The following is a 7,694-nucleotide window of genomic DNA, read 5'->3' on the forward strand; positions in this document are numbered from 1 at the left end:
ACACATTCAGTCTACTGCAGACCTGGGTTCAAACCCAAACACATTCAGTCTACTGCAGACCTGGGTTCAAACACATTCAGTCTACTGCAGACCTGGGTACAAATCCAAACACATTCAGTCTACTGCAGACCTGGGTACAAATCCAAACACATTCAGTCTACTGCAGACCTGGGTACAAATCCAAACACATTCAGTCTCCTGCAGACCTGGGTTCAAACCCAAACACATTCAGTCTACTGCAGACCTGGGTACAAATCCAAACACATTCAGTCTACTGCAGACCTGGGTTCAAACCCCAACACATTCAGTCTACTGCAGACCTGGGTTCAAACCCCAACACATTCAATCTACTGCAGACCTGGGTTCAAACCCCAACACATTCAGTCTACTGCAGACCTGGGTTCAAACCCAAACACATTCAGTCTACTGCAGACCTGGGTTCAAACACTCCTGCCTGGAGTGTCAGATGGGCGAGAATAATTTTCTTGGATTTTTCTATTGGTCCATTGATCCAGGCAAGCTCAATCAAGCTCAGCTTTGAAATGATTTCTAATAGTATTTGAACCCAGGTCCTGTATCCAGTACATTTGATCTCCTCTCCTCTATGGAAACAAATGACAGTGCAGACCCAGAAAACACACAATGCAGGAGAGAGGCTAGACACTAACTATGAGGAATTACACCAGCAGAGTCATCACACTAACTGCTGTCCTCTTCCTGCTGTGTTATCGTGGATGGGGATTGAGTGCGACAAATGCATCTCACTTAAGGTGGTTAGTGTGCTTAGTGCACGGCACGTGTTCTACCGTAGCGGGTGATCAGGGTGTACGGTAAGATTTCTTGACGAAGGCTCGGAGATGTGACTCAACATTTGACTCTTTACTCGAGCGCATCAATCCCAAGTGTACCGTGTGTCCAGTTTACGGTCTTACCAGGGATTTGAACTAGCCTACACATCACACAACTTGCGTTTTACCCCTGAGCAAGTATCACCAGTTATTAATGTTTTGTCATGTGTGAAATATTGGCGAAATAGTTCATATTCATAATATGGCAGAAAGAAATGAGTTACTTTGAACGATTTGACTCTGCAGGTGTGGTTTCTATCCCTCAGCGGAGGTGATACTACTGCAGCATTAAACGGTGCTGCTTGTTGAAGCCCTCAGGTTTTCTAAATGTTAATATATTTCTGTTTGACATTTTCAGGTTGAACCAGAAACCCAGTCCCACTGGAGTAGGGAGAGGGATGGAGGGAGGGAGAGGAAGAGAGGGATGGAGAGGAAGAGAGGGATAGTGTAGCCAGACAAACTGATGTAGGGCTGCAGGGGGAAAGCAATAGCCGTGCCTCAGGCCAGTGGAACGAGGCCAGGGCGCAGAGTTAGAGTTAGAGAGAGAGTGTGCATGCATGCCGCGTGTGTGTGCGTAAACATGTCTGCATGTGTGTGAGTGTGCGTGCGGGCATGCAAATGTACATGTTTGTGTGAAATGGTGCCAGTGCCACAGCTGAGCTGTCCTGTGCCCAGTGTAAGAGCCCTACGGGGGACAACAGGAGACTGGTGGACAAAGCTTCAATCAGATCCCTTCATTTCTGTTGCCACTACCTTATCTACCTTCTCCCTCTATCAACCACACGCCGATGCATCACCCACATCTCTCTTTCTCTGTCTCGCTTCCATTCTCTCTCTCTCTCTCCTTGTCTTTTGCTCCCTCCATTCTCTCCCTCTCTCCTTGTCTTTTGCTCCCTCCATTCTCTCTCTCTCTCCTTGTCTTTTGCTCCCTCCATTCTCTCTCTCTCTCCTTGTCTTTTGCTCCCTCCCTCCATTCTCTCTCTCTCTCTCCTTGTCTTTTGCTCCCTCCATTCTCTCTCTCTCTCCTTGTCTTTTGCTCCCTCCATTCTCTCTCTCTCTCTCCTTGCCTTTTGCTCCCTCCATTCTCTCCCTCTCTCCTTGTCTTTTGCTCCCTCCATTCTCTCTCCTTGTCTTTTGCTCCCTCCATTCTCTCTCCTTGTCTTTTGCTCCCTCCATTCTCTCTCCTTGTCTTTTGCTCCCTCCATTCTCTCTCCTTGTCTTTTGCTCCCTCCATTCTCTCTCTCTCTCTCTCCTTGTCTTTTGCTCCCTCCATTCTCTCTCTCTCTCTCCTTGTCTTTTGCTCCCTCCATTCTCTCTCTCTCTCTCCTTGTCTTTTGCTCCCTCCATTCTCTCTCCCTATCTCCTTGTCTTTTGCTCCCTCCATTCTCTCTCTCTCTCCTTGTCTTTTGCTCCCTCCATTCTCTCTCTCTCTCTCCTTGTCTTTTGCTCCCTCCATTCTCTCTCTCTCTCCTTGTCTTTTGCTCCCTCCATTCTCTCTCTCTCTCGCCTTGTCTTTTGCTCCCTCCATTCTCTCTCTTTCTCGCCTTGTCTTTTGCTCCCTCCATTCTCTCTCCCTATCTCCTTGTCTTTTGCTCCCTCCATTCTCTCTCTCTCTCCTTGTCTTTTGCTCCCTCCATTCTCTCTCTCTCTCTCCTTGTCTTTTGCTCCCTCCATTCTCTCTCTCTCTCTCCTTGTCTTTTGCTCCCTCCATTCTCTCTCTCTCTCTCCTTGTCTTTTGCTCCCTCCATTCTCTCTCTCTCTCTCCTTGTCTTTTGCTCCCTCCATTCTCTCTCTCTCTCTCCTTGTCTTTTGCTCCCTCCATTCTCTCTCTCTCTCTCCTTGTCTTTTGCTCCCTCCATTCTCTCTCTCTCTCTCCTTGTCTTTTGCTCCCTCCATTCTCTCTCTCTCTCTCCTTGTCTTTTGCTCCCTCCATTCCCTCTCTCTCTCTCCTTGTCTTTTGCTCCCTCCATTCTCTCTCTCTCTCGCCTTGTTTTTTGCTCCCTCCATTCTCTCCCTCTCTCCTTGTCTTTTGCTCCCTCCATTCTCTCTCTCTCTCTCTCCTTGTCTTTTGCTCCCTCCATTCTCTCTCTCTCTCTCCTTGTCTTTTGCTCCCTCCATTCTCTCTCTCTCTCGCCTTGTTTTTGCTCCCTCCATTCTCTCCCTCTCTCCTTGTCTTTTGCTCCCTCCATTCTCTCTCTCTCTCTCTCCTTGTCTTTTGCTCCCTCCATTCTCTCTCTCTCTCTCTCCTTGTCTTTGTTCCCTCCATTCTCTCCCTCTCTCCTTGTCTTTTGCTCCCTCCATTCTCTCTCTCCTTGTCTTTTGCTCCCTCCATTCTCTCTCTCCTTGTCTTTTGCTCCCTCCATCTCTCTCTCCTTGTCTTTTGCTCCCTCCATTCTCTCTCTCTCTCTCTCTCCTTGTCTTTTGCTCCCTCCATTCTCTCTCTCTCTCTCCTTGTCTTTTGCTCCCTCCATTCTCTCTCTCTCTCTCCTTGTCTTTTGCTCCCTCCATTCTCTCTCTCTCTCTCCTGTCTTTTGCTCCCTCCATTCTCTCTCTCTCTCTCCTTGTCTTTTGCTCCCTCCATTCTCTCTCTCTCTCTCTCCTTGTCTTTTGCTCCCTCCATTCTCTCTCTCTCTCTCTCTCCTTGTCTTTTGCTCCCTCCATTCTCTCTCTCTCTCTCTCTCCTTGTCTTTTGCTCCCTCCATTCTCTCTCTCTCTCTCTCTCCTTGTCTTTTGCTCCCTCCATTCTCTCTCTCTCTCTCTCTCCTTGTCTTTTGCTCCCTCCATTCTCTCTCTCTCTCTCTCTCCTTGTCTTTTTGCTCCCTCCATTCTCTCTCTCTCTCTCCTTGTCTTTGCTCCCTCCATTCTCTCTCTCTCTCTCTCCTTGTCTTTTGCTCCCTCCATTCTCTCTCTCTCTCTCCTTGTCTTTTGCTCCCTCCATTCTCTCTCTCTCTCTCCTTGCCTTTTGCTCCCTCCATTCTCTCTCTCTCTCTCCTTGCCTTTTGCTCCCTCCATTCTCTCTCTCTCTCCTTGCCTTTTGCTCCCTCCATTCTCTCTCTCTCTCTCCTTGTCTTTTGCTCCCTCCATTCTCTCTCGCTCTCCTTGTCTTTTGCCCCCTCCATTCTCTCCCTCTCTCCTTGTCTTTTGCTCCCTCCATTCTCTCTCTCTCTCCTTGTCTTTTGCTCCCTCCATTCTCTCTCCTTGTCTTTTGCTCCCTCCATTCTCTCTCCTTGTCTTTTGCTCCCTCCATTCTCTCTCTTCTCTCTCCTTGTCTTTTGCTCCCTCCATTCTCTCTCTCTCTCCTTGTCTTTTGCTCCCTCCATTCTCTCTCTCTCTCCTTGTCTTTTGCTCCCTCCATTCTCTCTCTCTCTCTCCTTGTCTTTTGCTCCCTCCATTCTCTCTCCCTATCTCCTTGTATTTTGCTCCCTCCATTCTCTCTCTCTCTCCTTGTCTTTTGCTCCCTCCATTCTCTCTCTCTCTCCTTGTCTTTTGCTCCCTCCATTCTCTCTCTCTCTCCTTGTCTTTTGCTCCCTCCATTCTCTCTCTCTCTCGCCTTGTCTTTTGCTCCCTCCATTCTCTCTCTTTCTCGCCTTGTCTTTTGCTCCCTCCATTCTCTCTCCCTATCTCCTTGTCTTTTGCTCCCCTCCATTCTCTCTCTCTCTCCTTGTCTTTTGCTCCCTCCATTCTCTCTCTCTCTCCTTGTCTTTTGCTCCCTCCATTCTCTCTCTCTCTCTCCTTGTCTTTTGCTCCTCCATTCTCTCTCTCTCTCCTTGTTTTTTGCTCCCTCCATTCTCTCCCTCTCTCCTTGTCTTTTGCTCCCTCCATTCTCTCTCTCTCTCTCCTTGTCTTTTGCTCCCTCCATTCTCTCTCTCTCTCTCCTTGTCTTTTGCTCCCTCCATTCTCTCTCTCTCTCTCTCCTTGTCTTTTGTTCCCTCCATTCTCTCCCTCTCTCCTTGTCTTTTGCTCCCTCCATTCTCTCTCTCTCTCTCCTTGTCTTTTGCTCCCTCCATTCTCTCTCTCTCTCTCTCCTTGTCTTTTGCTCCCTCCATTCTCTCTCTCTCTCTCTCCTTGTCTTTTGCTCCCTCCATTCTCTCTCTCTCTCTCTCCTTGTCTTTTGCTCCCTCCATTCTCTCTCTCTCTCTCTCCTTGTCTTTTGCTCCCTCCATTCTCTCTCTCTCTCTCCTTGTCTTTTGCTCCCTCCATTCTCTCTCTCTCTCTCCTTGTCTTTTGCTCCCTCCATTCTCTCTCTCTCTCTCCTTGTCTTTTGCTCCCTCCATTCTCTCTCTCTCTCTCCTTGTCTTTTGCTCCCTCCATTCCTCTCTCTCTCTCTCCTTGTCTTTTGCTCCCTCCATTCTCTCTCTCTCTCTCCTTGTCTTTTGCTCCCTCCATTCTCTCTCTCTCTCTCCTTGTCTTTTGCTCCCTCCATTCTCTCTCTCTCTCTCCTTGTCTTTTGCTCCCTCCATTCTCTCTCTCTCTCTCTCCTTTCTTTTTGCTCCCTCCATTCTCTCTCTCTCTCTCCTTGTCTTTTGCTCCCTCCATTCTCTCTCTCTCTCTCTCTCCTTGTCTTTTGCTCCCTCCATTCTCTCTCTCTCTCTCTCCTTGTCTTTTGCTCCCTCCATTCTCTCCCTCTCTCCTTGTCTTTTGCTCCCTCCATTCTCTCTCTCTCTCTCCTTGTCTTTTGCTCCCTCCATTCTCTCTCTCTCTCTCCTTGTCTTTTGCTCCCTCCATTCTCTCTCTCTCTCTCCTTGTCTTTTGCTCCTCCATTCTCTCTCTCTCTCTCCTTGTCTTTTGCTCCCTCCATTCTCTCTCTCTCTCTCTCCTTGTCTTTTGCTCCCTCCATTCTCTCTCTCTCTCTCTCTCTCCTTGTCTTTTGCTCCCTCCATTCTCTCTCTCTCTCTCCTTGTCTTTTGCTCCCTCCATTCTCTCTCTCTCTCTCCTTGTCTTTTGCTCCCTCCATTCTCTCTCTCTCTCTCCTTGTCTTTTGCTCCCTCCATTCTCTCTCTCTCTCTCTCTCCTTGTCTTTTGCTCCCTCCATTCTCTCTCTCTCTCTCCTTGTCTTTTGCTCCCTCCATTCTCTCTCTCTCTCTCTCTCCTTGTCTTTTGCTCCCTCCATTCTCTCTCTCTCTCTCCTTGTCTTTTGCTCCCTCCATTCTCTCTCTCTCTCTCCTTGTCTTTTGCTCCCTCCATTCTCTCTCTCTCTCTCTCCTTGTCTTTTGCTCCCTCCATTCTCTCTCTCTCCCATCCAAAGCAGTGGCAAATCAGCCGAGTGTTGTCTCTGTGCTTCGCTGAGTGCTATGGGAAGTTATGATAATGAGGACGTTGGAACCCACCTGTTATTTCTGCGTGCGCCACGCCAACAGCTACGGGAGCAGATTCCAGAAGAATCTAAGTTTGACACGGGTCTTTTATGATGTTTTTGGGGGGGGGTTTTAAGATCTGTTTGAGTGCCTGTTCACCACGGTTGTGAAGTTTTTGTGTGTGTGTCTGTGCACAGTGTCTGTCTATGTGCCAGTGTGTGTGTGTACACATGTTTTCATGCGGGTGCTGGGTAATTCAGGGGCTTCAGCTGCAAATGGACTCGGGTCCTTGCTGATTGACCGAGAGAGAAGAAAAATCCCCAGTGGAATTCACACTCTGACGGTTCTCATTAAGGTAACTGACACTTGGGCTTTACCAAGGCCACACATTCATTACCAAACACGTTCTCAACCCCCGTTCATTCTAAATCCTCATACCGACCTTATACCATCCATGACTTTACAGCTAATGCATAACCACACACGCACACATACGCATAGAAACACACACGCATACACTTACAGCCAAAACACACACACACACACAATCCACGACTCTTACTGAGTCACGTAGCAAGAACAAAGGCAGGTCGGAAATCAAATAAGCATTTGTAGATGAGTTTTTAAAGCAATTTGTTGGATGAATTGTTGGCATTGTCATGTCGAGATGAAGCATGCAGCACATCTTTGTGAGGGTGTTCTTGTTGATTTGTTTTAGGCTGCATTTTTTCTAATCCTATGCAGAGGAGGACGGGGGGGATTCTAAGTTGAGAGGTGTAGTGTCATAACTCAAACATTCACAGAGATATTGCAGAATACACAGGTGTGCGGTTTTATGACGGGTTTTAAGACAGAGGCCTAATCGGTGGTGTTGACGGCAGCAGAAGTTAACCCCTCTGCTATCTCTTTGGGATTGCAGGCGGACATGCGCTCCAGAGAGTACCTGCGTGTCCACTTCCCAACTGCTGCAGACACCTGAGCATAGAGGAGATGGGTAGGTGTTTCAGCACACACACACACAGGTAAAGCACTCATTGCAGGCATTTGCCGTGGCTTACAAATACTAACACTTTTGCAGTCCCCAATGCTGTGGAGGGAGATAAAACACAGTCCCATTTCAAACAGATATTGCTGGTATTGATGTGTCTCCCTTTCTCTCTCTCCTTCTCTCTCTCTCTCTCTGTCTCTCTCTCTCTCCTTCTCTCTCTCTGTCTCTCTCTTTCTCTCTCCTTCTCTGTCCCCTTCTGTCTCTCTCTCTGCACTCTTTGGATCTGTGCCAGGCTGCCAGCCCAGTGCTGAGCCCTTAATGTCCTTACAGAGGGTATACCAGGCACTAGTGTTTTCCCAGGACAGCCTCTCTGCAGGGGGAGGGGTGGGAGGTGAGCCAGTGGGACCACCTTGGGTTGAGCTCTGAAAGAGGGAGGAATGGAGAGAGGAATGGAGGGAGGGAGGGAGGGAAGAAAAGGGGGTGTGAAGCAGTGGCGGTTTGTGCCGTTCAAGATTAGGGAGAGGATGTAGGTGCACAGGTTCGTGAGACAAATTGGAGTAATCA

General features: G+C 48.5%; 1 pseudogene; it reads left to right on the forward strand.

Annotated features, from left to right (window-relative positions):
* Positions 1-7,121, forward strand: part of LOC109887987 (endonuclease V-like) — a 31,730-nt pseudogene extending 24,609 nt beyond the window's left edge.
* Positions 7,122-7,694: the final 573 nt, after the last annotated feature.

Source organism: Oncorhynchus kisutch, linkage group LG1 (genome assembly GCF_002021735.2).
Source record: "Oncorhynchus kisutch isolate 150728-3 linkage group LG1, Okis_V2, whole genome shotgun sequence".
Taxonomy (NCBI): domain Eukaryota; kingdom Metazoa; phylum Chordata; class Actinopteri; order Salmoniformes; family Salmonidae; genus Oncorhynchus; species Oncorhynchus kisutch.